We start from the raw sequence: 12,673 nt of genomic DNA, 5'->3' as shown, positions 1-12,673 counted from the left end.
TCACCTTTTGACATATGAAAAAGCAACTTCCAGTGTAGTTTATGTGCATTCACAATTTGGTTTTGGAGACAAAACTACAATAGTTGGATTGGCCAATTTCAGGGCTTCACAAAAAGTTCAATTGTGTTTCTGTGTACACAGAATAATGTCTTCAGAATACAGTGTATGTCTGAATGAACACCTTGCAAACATGCAAAAAGAATTACAGTAAGCAAAGAATTACAGTAAGTAAAACATTCCAGTCGCTGGGTGTATGTAAAAATAAAAGATCTAAGCTATATCCACCACCGCTATAAGGTGAAAATTCTCATTAGATATCCATAGATGCTGGGTATATAAGGGGAAAATTCTGATCATATCCACAGCCTCTGTGTATATAGTGACTGTCTTAACTTAAAGGTCACGTAAAACGGCTAGTCTTAATTTCTCAACATGAACTTTAGGATGTGTCATAAGATACAAAAGTAAGAAGGCTCGAACCGGTCTCTAGACTGCCTTTTATTTAATGACAGCCTTCAAGACCAAGTAAGTCTTGGCTTGTTTTCTCGCTTAAGTTTACGCCGTCGGCTTCAATGAAGGTCCAGATTTCGTAAAGCTAGTTGACCTTAATCCACATCTCAACCTTCAAATAATACACCTAAAAGAAGCTCCTTTCTTTCTAATGTCAATTGTTCTTATGACAGTTTAATAACTGTAACATGCTGACGTAATTTAAAGGAGTCCACGAATCATACATTGACAAAACGTGCGTAACTGCTACCTTAACTGTTTCATTCCTCTGTATTCAAGAGAGTGGCAGGTTAAAGGGCGGTAACTATAATTTTTTTATAGCCCTGCATGGGACAATTTTCTTAGTAGGCTATGTATGGTGCATACTGTAACCCACGCCACAAGTATAATACGCCGTAAGGTATAAAAAAAATCAAATAAATAAATAAAATGGGCCCGGGGTAGGCGGGCATTTATGCCAGACATACAGTGTGTTTCACGAGTCTATGAAGCCCAGGGCACCCAGATTAGCGAAGCTCCCATGTAATACTTTGAAACACGACTCCTAAATGTGGCGCAGTAATTTCTAATCTTCTAAATTTTATGTCAGTTTTCGGCTCTGTACTCTTTAAACTCCGTGAATTGCCACTGAGTAGCAGAAACACCCATTGCTCCTGAGCAACTGGATAACACATTGCTCCTGAGTAGCAGGATAACTCATTGCTCTTGAGTAGCTGAATATTACATTGCTCCTGAGTAGCTGGATAACACATTGCTCCTGAGTAGCAGGATAACTCATTGCTCTTGAGTAGCTGAATATTACATTGCTCCTGAGTAGCTGGATAACACATTGCTCCTGAGTAGCAGGATAACTCATTGCTCTTGAGTAGCTGAATATTACATTGCTCCTGAGTAGCTGGATAACACATTGCTCCTGAGTAGCAGGATAACTCATTGCTCTTGAGTAGCTGAATATTACATTGCTCCTGAGTAGCTGGATAACACATTGCTCCTGAGTAGCAGGATAACTCATTGCTCTTGAGTAGCTGAATATTACATTGCTCCTGAGTAGCTGGATAACACATTGCTCCTGAGTAGCAGGATAACTCATTGCTCTTGAGTAGCTGAATATTACATTGCTCCTTAGTAGCTGGATAACACATTGCTCCTGAGTAGCAGGATAACTCATTGCTCTTGAGTAGCTGAATATTACATTGCTCCTGAGTAGCTGAATAACCTAGTGCCCCTGAGTACCAAGACCCGTTGTTCCTGAGTAGATGGATAACACATTGCTCCTGAGGAGCAGGATGACTCATTGTTCCTGAGTAGCGGGGTAGCTCATTGCTCCTGGTCAGTACGATCAACTTGAGTATCAGTTACTAATGGGACGTATGAGATTTTGGGTGCTAATAGTTGAAAGGTGTCAGTTTCTGTTTTGGCCAAATATCTGCGGTCGGCGTTACCCATTTCCCATTTGTGGATAAAAGGACTACAAAACTAAATTCCCTTTCATCTAGGATCGCAAAAACAACAGTACAGACAGTTGCAGATTCAAGGTCAGCTACCAGTTGATAAAAAAGTTGAAGAGAAAAACCTGTGATACGTTAAACTTTTAGGTTGGCTCGAACTCATAATAGTCATTATCGTCGAGTGGCATTTGGTGATGAGTTAATGAATCACCACATCAATTATGGCTTTCAAACTCTCTTTTATAGAGCATGCATGGTATGATCAAGAGCTGCGAATGCCTGATGTACAAGATCCGTCACATCATCGCCAAGCATTAAGAATAAACATCTCCCTTTGGTGCGTTTTGCAAGCTTGTGCGCAGACAACTCGAATACGTACATAACTGTAACCGTGTCGGACAGCTTGAAAATCTGCTTGTCTTCCTCCACCTAGATTCTTTGATATACTTTTAAACGAAGAATTCCCAGAAAACATTTCCATGCATTTTATCAATGAGGCTATGTATATCTTTGTCTAATTCCGCCAGGTATTTCGAATGTGCTTCGCACAAAAACCTCAGACTTTTAGCATGGTACATATTCTTTACCTCCGTAAAGCTAAACGAAGTACATGAAGAATTACAAGGCCACTTGCAGGTGGTAGCACATCTCCACAGGGTCGGTCAAAGACAGCCGCAAGTTTTCAGGGGAAATTATGTAGAATAAAACAGATCAATACAGTGTTTTGTTTGCATATTACATTGTGTACTTAAATCACTTACTATGTACTAAATGCTTATTATGCAAGAGATATCACGTGACAGACTTGTTTGACGTCACCTGTTTCCTTTTGGCCTTAGAGAGTATGCAGATGAATAAAGATGGCAGTCTGAATGAGACGCTGGTCTTTATTGTCCCTACCTTCATATCGACCATCATCGGAGGTCGGATATATAACATTGGCGACCAGGATTTCGAAAAAACATGAGATAAGTACCTCAACTTTGAGTTTGCTCATATTTCTTGTGAACCTTTGACAAAATGGCACAAATGATCGCGTTCTACAATTCAAGCATTTGACCCACATGCTAACGATGGGACATATGGACCAAATCATTCAGATATTACGTTCAGAAGAGATAACTTCTGCTTCATCTCAGCGGACCTGCAGTTCAAGAAATTTTCGATTCACTCAACGAGGAAATCGAAGACGACCGTCCAGCATCTTTCGACACAGCACTCAGCGCCCTAACAAAATACTTCCAGCCGAAGCGGAATATAGCACTTGAACGTCACCTGTTCAGACAAGCTTCGCAGAAAGAGGGTGAGCCAATTGAATCTTTCTGTACAAGACTGAGTTTTGTCTTCAACTTGTTCATTCGGTGATCAAACTGAAGAAATGCTGAAAGATCAGATCATTGATAAATGTGGAGATGTTCAATTACGACGACAATTTCTCAGGGACCCCGATCTGACGCTTGATTCTCTGCTAAACATTGCTCGGCTGGCCGAGACAGCTGATAGCCAGGCCCGACAAATTGAGACTAATCATTCTGCTGATAATTTCCCGGCTCTCACACCTGCTGTGAAGGAAGAAGTTTACCAGGTTAAATTTCGACAGGAAAATCTAAATCGGCAGGGAACAGACAATGCTTCCGATGCGGATCCTACAAACATCTTGCTGATAAATGTACAGTCGCGGTGAATAAAAACTGTCGTAACTGTGGTATACGCGGACACTTTGCTTCCGTGTGTCAAAATCCGAAGAAATCCAACAACACTTCCAACCGCCCCAGCGGTCAAGGGCAGAGGAAATTTGACGGAAAGAAACAATCTCGTAAATCTGGGAATTTTACCGATGCTGCCGAACTATCGTTATCGGACGACGATTTTGTGTTTGACATCTTCAGCCTGCCTTTTCTAGACAGTCAGGAACATGTAAGCAAACCCTCTGGTGACAGCCAACAACAGGATGTCAACAGTTGCAACAATGTTTCAAACCCTGCCTCAACTGCAACAAATGTTTCAACGCTTTACAGTATTGTGAACAATGGTGCGAACTCAACAGCAGCAAATGTTGACAACATCGTAACGTAAACAAACAAACAAACATTCAACAAATGTTGAAACTTACAGTGCCGAGATATTGATGGTCAAAATGTATCAGTATTGGTTGATTCTGGGTCTTCTGTACATTTGATCAATGAGAATTTGTACACAGCCAAATTTTCTCACAATCCACTTCAGAAAGCTAAGAAAAAAGTTCTTACTTATGCCTCTACAGACCCACTCACCATTATTGGTTCATTTGATACTAGAGTTACAGTTGACAATTTATCTCTAAATGATACATTTCTTGTAATACGAGTTAATCACCAATCTTTATTGGGACGTGCTACATCTTGCCAATTAGGCGTGCTAAGTATCAGTGTACCACAAGTTAACGGTGTAAATTGTGAAAACTCCAGTGACAAAGTCTTTGAAGGTGACATGTCTAATGACAGAATCTTTGAAGGTTTTGGTAAACTTAAAGATTTTCAGCTGCACATATATGTTGATAAAACAGTCACTCCAGTTGCTCAGCCCATACGCCGTCTACCGTTTGCTACACGTAAGAAAGTAGACAAAAACTGGATGAGTTGTTAGAGGCTGATGTTAGTGAGCCTGCTACCGGTCCGTCGACTTGGATTTCTCCTTTAGTGGTCGTACCGAAATCCAATGGCGATGTCCATATATGTGTAGACATGCCCATTGCGAACCGTGCTGTAATACGCAAGAGACATCCAATTCCCACCGTGGATGAGGTAATACAAGATATACATGGCGCCACGGTCTTTTCGAAGCTCGATTTGACGATGGGCTACCATCAAATCGAACTTGCCCTGGAATCTCGCGAGATAACCACCTGTGTCACACACCGTGGTCTTTTTCGCTACAAACACCTTATGTTTGGTTTGAAAATTGCATCATAATGCTATCAACACTGTATCTAACAAGTCATAGCCGACTGCGATGGCGCGCGAAATTTCTCCGATGACATCATCATTTTCGGATCGACACGCGACGAACACGGTGCCCGTTTACGACAAAGTTCTCGACAAAGTGCGTGCTTCCGGTTTGACTTTGAACAAAGACAAATGCATCTTCGCTGCAAGTGAACTGATTTTCAGCGGTCACGTTATTAGGGGAATTTCTCTAACAGAATCCAAAGTGTTTTCGATTCAAAACACTCGCGAGCCAGAAAACGTTTCCGAACTTCGCAGTTTTCTAGGCATCACGAGCTACGTTTCTCGGTTCATTTCCGACTACAGTACAATTACCGCCCCGCTGCGAGATCTGACCAGGAAGAAATCTACATGGTCATGGACATCAGAACATCAAAAAGCGTTTGAACGCTCTCAACTCCAGCTTTGCTGGAGTTCCCATTGAGATCCAGCTGTGTTCACAGGCGTTGCTTTTACCATGACCTGCAAAATAAGGGTGATTAGTGAATGAATGAAGGATATATCACAAAAAGTTTGCGCGGGGCCCGTTTTTTGGGAGGATCACCCTGTATTTGTTAGCTCTGGATTGCAAGACGACCGGAGACGCACTCTAAGCGTTTTACATATTGGAAAAGTATGTAAATCTGAAGAAACAAAACTTCTTCTCTAGAAGGGATTGAAAATTGATACGCATGTAAAAGACTACTGGGGGTATCAGGATTTAAAATTTTATGCCAGTCGGTCGGGAAATGTGGAAGCTCGCTAATGGTCGTTTAAGTCACGTGATGATCTCTGGTTGAATATTTAAAAAAAAAACAAGATAGCACTTAGATGTAGTCTGACCTTTTGAAGAGGACCGTGGTTTTACTTTTTTCCAACGATGTATAGTATTTCTTTAAATTGCAATTAAATCTCATATCAGTGTCACTTTTCGAATTTCACGTGACCGGACCCTTTAGTAACTATGAAGCTGAAAATTGGTCAGTAGATTGATCAACTACTGGTTTTCAATTTTGACAGTTAGGAGTGCGGGGCTACAAGTGATAGTTTCTCGTGAATTGCGTTTCAAAACTTCATAGTCAGTTCGTAAAATTGCAAAACTGTTCAAGCTTGAAAAAAAAAAGCTTTGGAGTTTTAATAATGAACCTTTAAAGCACCTTTTAACATTTTGTTCTGTTTAGCCTGTCACATGATCTAGCAGCCATTTTGAATTTTATTGATAGATCTACGCTTAACAAATATTCTTCTCCAAAACGGCTCATGATTTCTGGAGGAGACTTCCCTAGCAATTTTTAGGTGGATCGATGTACCAATATTGAAAAAAAAATTGTTTTCATTCACACATCTCGTGTAATTGATCAATGAAATTAGCTTTAAAGTAGCTGAATTCTAAAAACTGCTTGAAATAACCAAAAACAAAACAAAAAAATGGGGGTTCCTGGGGTTCAAATCCATTCTATTTGTTATTAGTCCTTCATCTTTTTTCACATAATATTTAGCAGTCTCGGGTTCAAATCCAGCTCACTTTGGAAGTGGAGCCTGCACATTTTTTCTTCACAATGTTTCATTTTCACCGTACCTACTTTTGCCGCCATATTGCCACGATGAAAAAAGCGTTTAGATGTCTTTTTCTCGAGAAATATTCATGCGAATGAGCTGGAATTTATTATGCACATAGAACACATTAGGAGAATGAAATACACAAAAATCATTTCTATATCAGTGAGTTTTTAAAAAACTGTGGATACGCACTGATTACTGAACTACAATTCTCTGAAGATAAATATTTTAGGTACCTGAATCTACCTGACGTACCTGATGTTTCTTTTCTCTACAGCATATTTTTTTGGCAAATCGCTCAATATTTATACGTCATTTGACGGAAAACTGAGTGCAAAGAACTATATAAATTCTATTGTTATGATTTTCAGCATTTTTGTGTGGGAAATTAGTTCCCCAGATCTTGCTGATCGGCAAAGCTATGGTTAAAATAGGTCACATGGGCAGCCTGTAGGGTATAAGTAGAGAAGCTATCCAAGTATTTGGATATGTAGCTGGTATCTCGATTAGGAGCAAACCATGCACACATACATTAGGTATTACTGTATACTATGTCACAAAACTATGTAATTGACTCAGCAGGAAGAAGAAATTTAGAGAGAAAAGTCTAATTTAGTCTAAAGTCTAAAAATTAAATGTTGGTGGATTTAAAATTTAGCATGGTAGCAAGTTGATGCTAAATCAAATGGTCTTCAGAACTTAAGATGCAACTTTTGAGATACGCCCATCCGATGGTTTGTTCATTTGTTACTATCTTGACATTGAAGCGGCCTAGAATTTTCGGTGTGATATCTCGCACTACGATTCAAGTTCAGCATGTATGTAACATACAGAAAATCAACAGACACTTGGTGAAATTAAGAGTTCGTGCATATTTATTACCAAATAACGTACATCGAATCCACACCATATGAGGTCCATCCTTCCCGATGCATTTCTGCGACTCACGTACACACATACTTGTCGAAAATTTTGAGATCATGCACTTTTGAGAAACAGGTACACTGTCGAGATCTATAGATAATGGACCGATACAGCTGACACTGAACTGATGAATAAGAAATATTAGTGGGTTTGCCAAAAATAAAAATGGAAAGATAAACAGGAGCAATTGCAATGAACCTGGTTTTGTATAAATGGCTTACTTTTGAAGATAACTATTTCTTGTTCTGCATTTAAGGGGGTATAGAAGCTATTCAACACACCCCTGGTTTGGATTGGAATGGATTCGCCCAATGTCTGCAGCTTTCACGCTGTGCTATCTGTCTGTCAGCATATAGGTGTATAAACAAGACAGCTACAGTTCTGTGTCTACAGAAATGGTTGTCTAGCCAGTTAATAGAAAAACCTGAGAACCGGTAGCTCCTTCGTAATTCTATTGTGGACTCATATTTATTTCCTTAGGAAAAGACCTTATGACCGTTTGTGTATCTGAGTGTTTCGCAAAATGGAGAATGCACAAAATTTGCTCTAATTTGAACTGTGATATATCCAATCTCAAAGCTCAGAAAAATGTAATTCTTCTAAGTATTTAACTCTTTTTGACATATTTGTGGGTTAACTGTTTTGAAATCACTGTCTACTGAATGCTTTTGCACAAAAAATGAGTTGAATTGAAACAACATGGAAAAAACACGACCAATTTTTAAGGTTTCAACCGACCAAACTCCCACCTCAAATTTGATATGTTTAATATCATGCGACTTAATTACAAATGATGGAAATTTATAATTTCAAACTACAAATTGAAGGCAAAAACACCATACAGAATCTAAGATATATTCTTGCTGTTTCTCAAAGATGCAACATTGTTATTTCAGGCTGTTATGTTTCAAACATGTGACCTGTTGGGATGGTTCTGAACTTGATCGTATAAATGACTTCAATGTAGAGGTAAAATTACATGATATCAAATGATCAAATTTCTGATCATAGCTCGGATCTTATTTCCATGCAATGAATAAGCGTCATGTTCCCGTGTTATGTTATAAACTTTAAGACTAAAGTGATGAAGTTTTAGACGATATTTGGGACTTTCCGACTCGGAAAGGGATCAAATGAGCCAAGGAGAGGAATTATTAGCTCTGCCTAACCCTCCTACCAGTTTATTACAACAGACAACTAGATCAGTAGCACCTGCTGCAGGAGTGAAAAGTCCCGCACCACTGACATCGCCTTCACCACTGACATCGCCTGCCCATACTGAGAGGGTCGTCAATGTCTACACCAAGGACACAGCCTGGTGCAACAGGGGCATCTTCAGACCCTATGGCACCACCAGTACAAGGTATGGCATCAGTTCTCTCAAGGGACATTGCTGGCTCGTGTGTAAGTGGCTGGCTCATTGGTCAAATTTCTGGCTTGGTGCGTACCACAGGTCCCTGCCGTACGGGTCACCTGGTCGCATCTACAAATTACTCTAACTGGATCGGCTGTGACCTGACATCAGGACGTTTGTCATATACCTGGTGGGGTATGCTGGTTTTCTCCGATTTTCTCCTACCCATACACCTGACCGCCATTATGTAAGTGAAATATTCCTTAGTACAGCGTTAAACATCAACGAGGTCAAAATATTGTTTTGGTAGTTTTGTTATGTTTTGACTGTTAATAGTTAATCTCCAAGAAAAATAAATTTAAATGTTCATATATAAATCTATTTTTTAGGATAAAGGAAACAAGATATATTGTGGGCGAGAGAATAATGAGCATATCCATATTAACTAACCTACAACGATCAACCAACCCTAAGACAGCTGAACAGGAGTGCGTGCCTCGGATTGTGATCTGTCATTGCCTGAGGGTGTATCTTTTGCACTGAAGGCAACTACGGACTTTGAATCAATGGAGATCAAACTTTCTCATAAACAGGAAGTTAAAAACAAAATAGCAATTCCAATTTCCAGAAGAAACAGTTTTAAAGCAGTGTGACAAAAATCTACTCATTTCTGCAGTCAGATTTTTTCTCTTTGAATGTTACGGATATTAGGCAGTTTGATCAAATCTGAAATGATATTCAAGTTACTGCTTACTTTCTGCATTTATATATTTGTTTTACATGTCACAGTGAAAATTTCTGGGACTTTTATGAATGCATTAACTCAGAATCTCAAACATATTCCCAATAATTTGTTTCCTTTGTACCGTCTACAAAGCACTGCCAGTATTATCAGAGATACATGTGTCTGTCTATTTATTTCGATTCTTTGTTCAAAACATTAAGGGAAAGACCTAGTTTGTGGCTGGTTCTAGAAATGAATTATCAAACTAATACCTAGTTTCATGTTTGTATGGTTATATAATACAACGACGTCTAGATAATTTGCCTTCACGTTTGGTCAAGCATTAACACTCTAAACTGACCACAAATCTCATTTTTACTTCTCACACTTCTGATAAATGATTTTGCCTATTAAATTTTACCTAACAGGTTATCATGTGCTTTTTCATGATGGTGTGACGTTGGGATATGAAACTGTTTAAAATGATGGAACAATAATATCAGTGCATGTACTAACCTGAAATGGTGTCATGTTGCTATGTGCTCTGTGACAAAAGATGATTTGGCCTTTTAATCTTTCTAGCATAGCCACATTGTACAAGTGCACATATTTTTTTCCAGGCATTTGCTATTGGAAATCTAGATGGGCGAAGCCTTGATGAATGCAGAAAGAGAATTGTGTCACACAGTATGACAAATGATATGGCAATGAAATTCAACCTGTACGGACGAAATGGGAAGTCAGCATTCAAGGACACACATTTGTTTGACATAGTCTTTCGTATAAGTATGTTGTAAACGTCCTTACATAGATTCTTTGAATGGACAAGGGTGAATGATTGAGAAGATATGTATCAGTAATGCAAATGTGGTCATGTGTTATGGAGGACAATTAGGGTGAACCTGTGTCAGACAGCTTTTGGGGGAGTTAGACCCATTCAGTATACTATAATTCTATCTTTTGTTTATATTACCTTAATTCCTCAACCTTTTCAATCACATGTGCAACCAATATTTTGAAACATTCTCACAGAACTATGGGTTGTAGAGGAATAATTTGCACAGTTTTGTGAAGCGCGTATCTTAAGAGATATAAGTGTAAAGGAAAGGTGTGTGCAAATCTGAAGTGGATTTTGTGACTACTGCACCTAGTTAGATATATAATACTATGGAAAGCGAAAGCAGCCAAAAATACGTCTACCGAATAAAATCAGCATCTCCGAAATCAAACATCATCCAACCCTAATAAGCATCTACGGCTATATCGAATAAACATCCCCTTAACCAAACAAACATCTCCCAAGCCAAACAAACATCTCCAAATCAAACAATTAATATATCCCAAACCGAATTAGCATCTCCCAAACCAAACAAACAAATAGTATGTCCCAAACCGAATTAGCATCTCCCAAACCAAACAAGCATCTCCCAAACCAAACAGACATCTCCAAATCAAACAATTAGTATATCCCAAACCGAATTAGCATCTCCCAAACCAACCAAACATATCCTAAATCAAACAATTAATATATCCCAAACCGAATTAGCATCTCCCGAGCCAAACAAACATCTCCCAAACCAAACAAACATCTCCCAAATCAAACAATTAGTATATCCCAAACCGAATTAGCATCTCCAGCAGCAGGGGGTGCCAGCATACTACTCGGTGAGGCCGTTGAAGCGCCTATTGGTATTTCCGGGGCATGTTTATAGGTATTCAACCCCCCAAAAACAGGTCTGGTGGGCTAAAAAAACAACGCATCTCGCCTGTCCCGAACTAGACAGCCAGAGGGGCGCCACAACCCCCCCCCCCCCCACCTTGGGCGCCCCCCTAGCCAAGGCGTCCACGTTTGTTTACCTTTTGGACATACCCATCCGCAGTAGTATACGAAGTGATAAGCAGCCAATATACACGATGACTCGAGGAACAAACACGTGCGCCTGGCTCATGATTGGCACAACCGACCTCTGCGGCCGCCCCTGCCTAGGCACGCACTGTAAAATCCACCTGTTTCGCCTCCGTAAGGGGCCGCCACTCCAACCGTGTAGCAAGTGCGGGAAGGGTGCTAAAAACGCTTTCTGTCTCTGCCAAGCTTGTGGGTATGACAACGCAAAGACCAACAACTGGAAGCGAAAGCAGACAGCGTTCGAGAAGGAGTTTAAACGTTTCACTAGGATTGACCCCTAACCCCCATTGTATATACCCGTCCACCGAGACGACCATTTAGAGAAATGAAACGGTTGTTAATACCCAATCGAATTGACTGATATCGGTAATGACGCACGCGGAAAAAGCATCAGTATTACGCCGTGCGTACGAAATCCTCACTGGCAGATGGCCAGCCTACCCCCGCTCCGTGTGGCCCTAGAGACCCTTCGGGACCGCTACATAGCGGCCACCAAGGCCCAAGCGGCCAATGAGACCAAGCGCCGAGATGCTAAGGACTTCGCTGCCGAGGCCAAGCGCCTTGGGGCAGTCGATATTGCCCTCGGCTTCGATCTCGACCGGCCGGCGGCAGCAGGCCAGCTTGAGCCGGAGCCGGCAAAGCTCGTGGGGCGCGCCAAAAAGCAGCACGCCCGGGAAGGCGCTTCCCACGTCTATACCTCGTGGCGGGCAGGAGACCTCTGACCCTCATGACCTTGGCGACGTGGTCGTCAATGACCGCATCCGTGTCGTCGCTGGCAACATGGTACAAGACAACACGATCAACACCGCCCGTTCAGCAGACATCCTGGGAAGCCTAGAAGGCGAATACCTCATCAAGATCAAGCTGATAAAGGAACAGGAAGAAGGCGTCTTTGTGGTCGAGGTTACTTTCCAACCCCTCCGGGAGGGTAGAACACGAAGAAAAGCTGTAATCGAGATTACAGCCCAAACGAACCCGGGTCTTCTTGAGGGTTTTGACCGGCCCTACTTCGGGAACGCCTATCCCATGTCAGCTGTCGTATACGGGCTGTACCCAACCAGAGCGCCCGATCAGGCCAACCTCGCCCCTATGCGTGCAGGTGACTTCAACTGTGTCGCCCGGGTGGCCCTAAACCACCTCAAGAGCGCCACCCGGGGACACGGACTAACGGCGGCCCAGCGTCGGAAAATAGGAATCTGGGAGGCTGGTGTCCACGAGACGGGGGCCACTCTCCAGGACCTTGCAGGGCTCGAGACAGCCACACGGCGCGCCATTATCGTCCGC

Source organism: Liolophura sinensis, chromosome 12, assembly GCF_032854445.1.
Source record: "Liolophura sinensis isolate JHLJ2023 chromosome 12, CUHK_Ljap_v2, whole genome shotgun sequence".
NCBI lineage: Eukaryota > Metazoa > Mollusca > Polyplacophora > Chitonida > Chitonidae > Liolophura > Liolophura sinensis.
Note: the sequence above shows the minus strand (reverse complement) of the source record.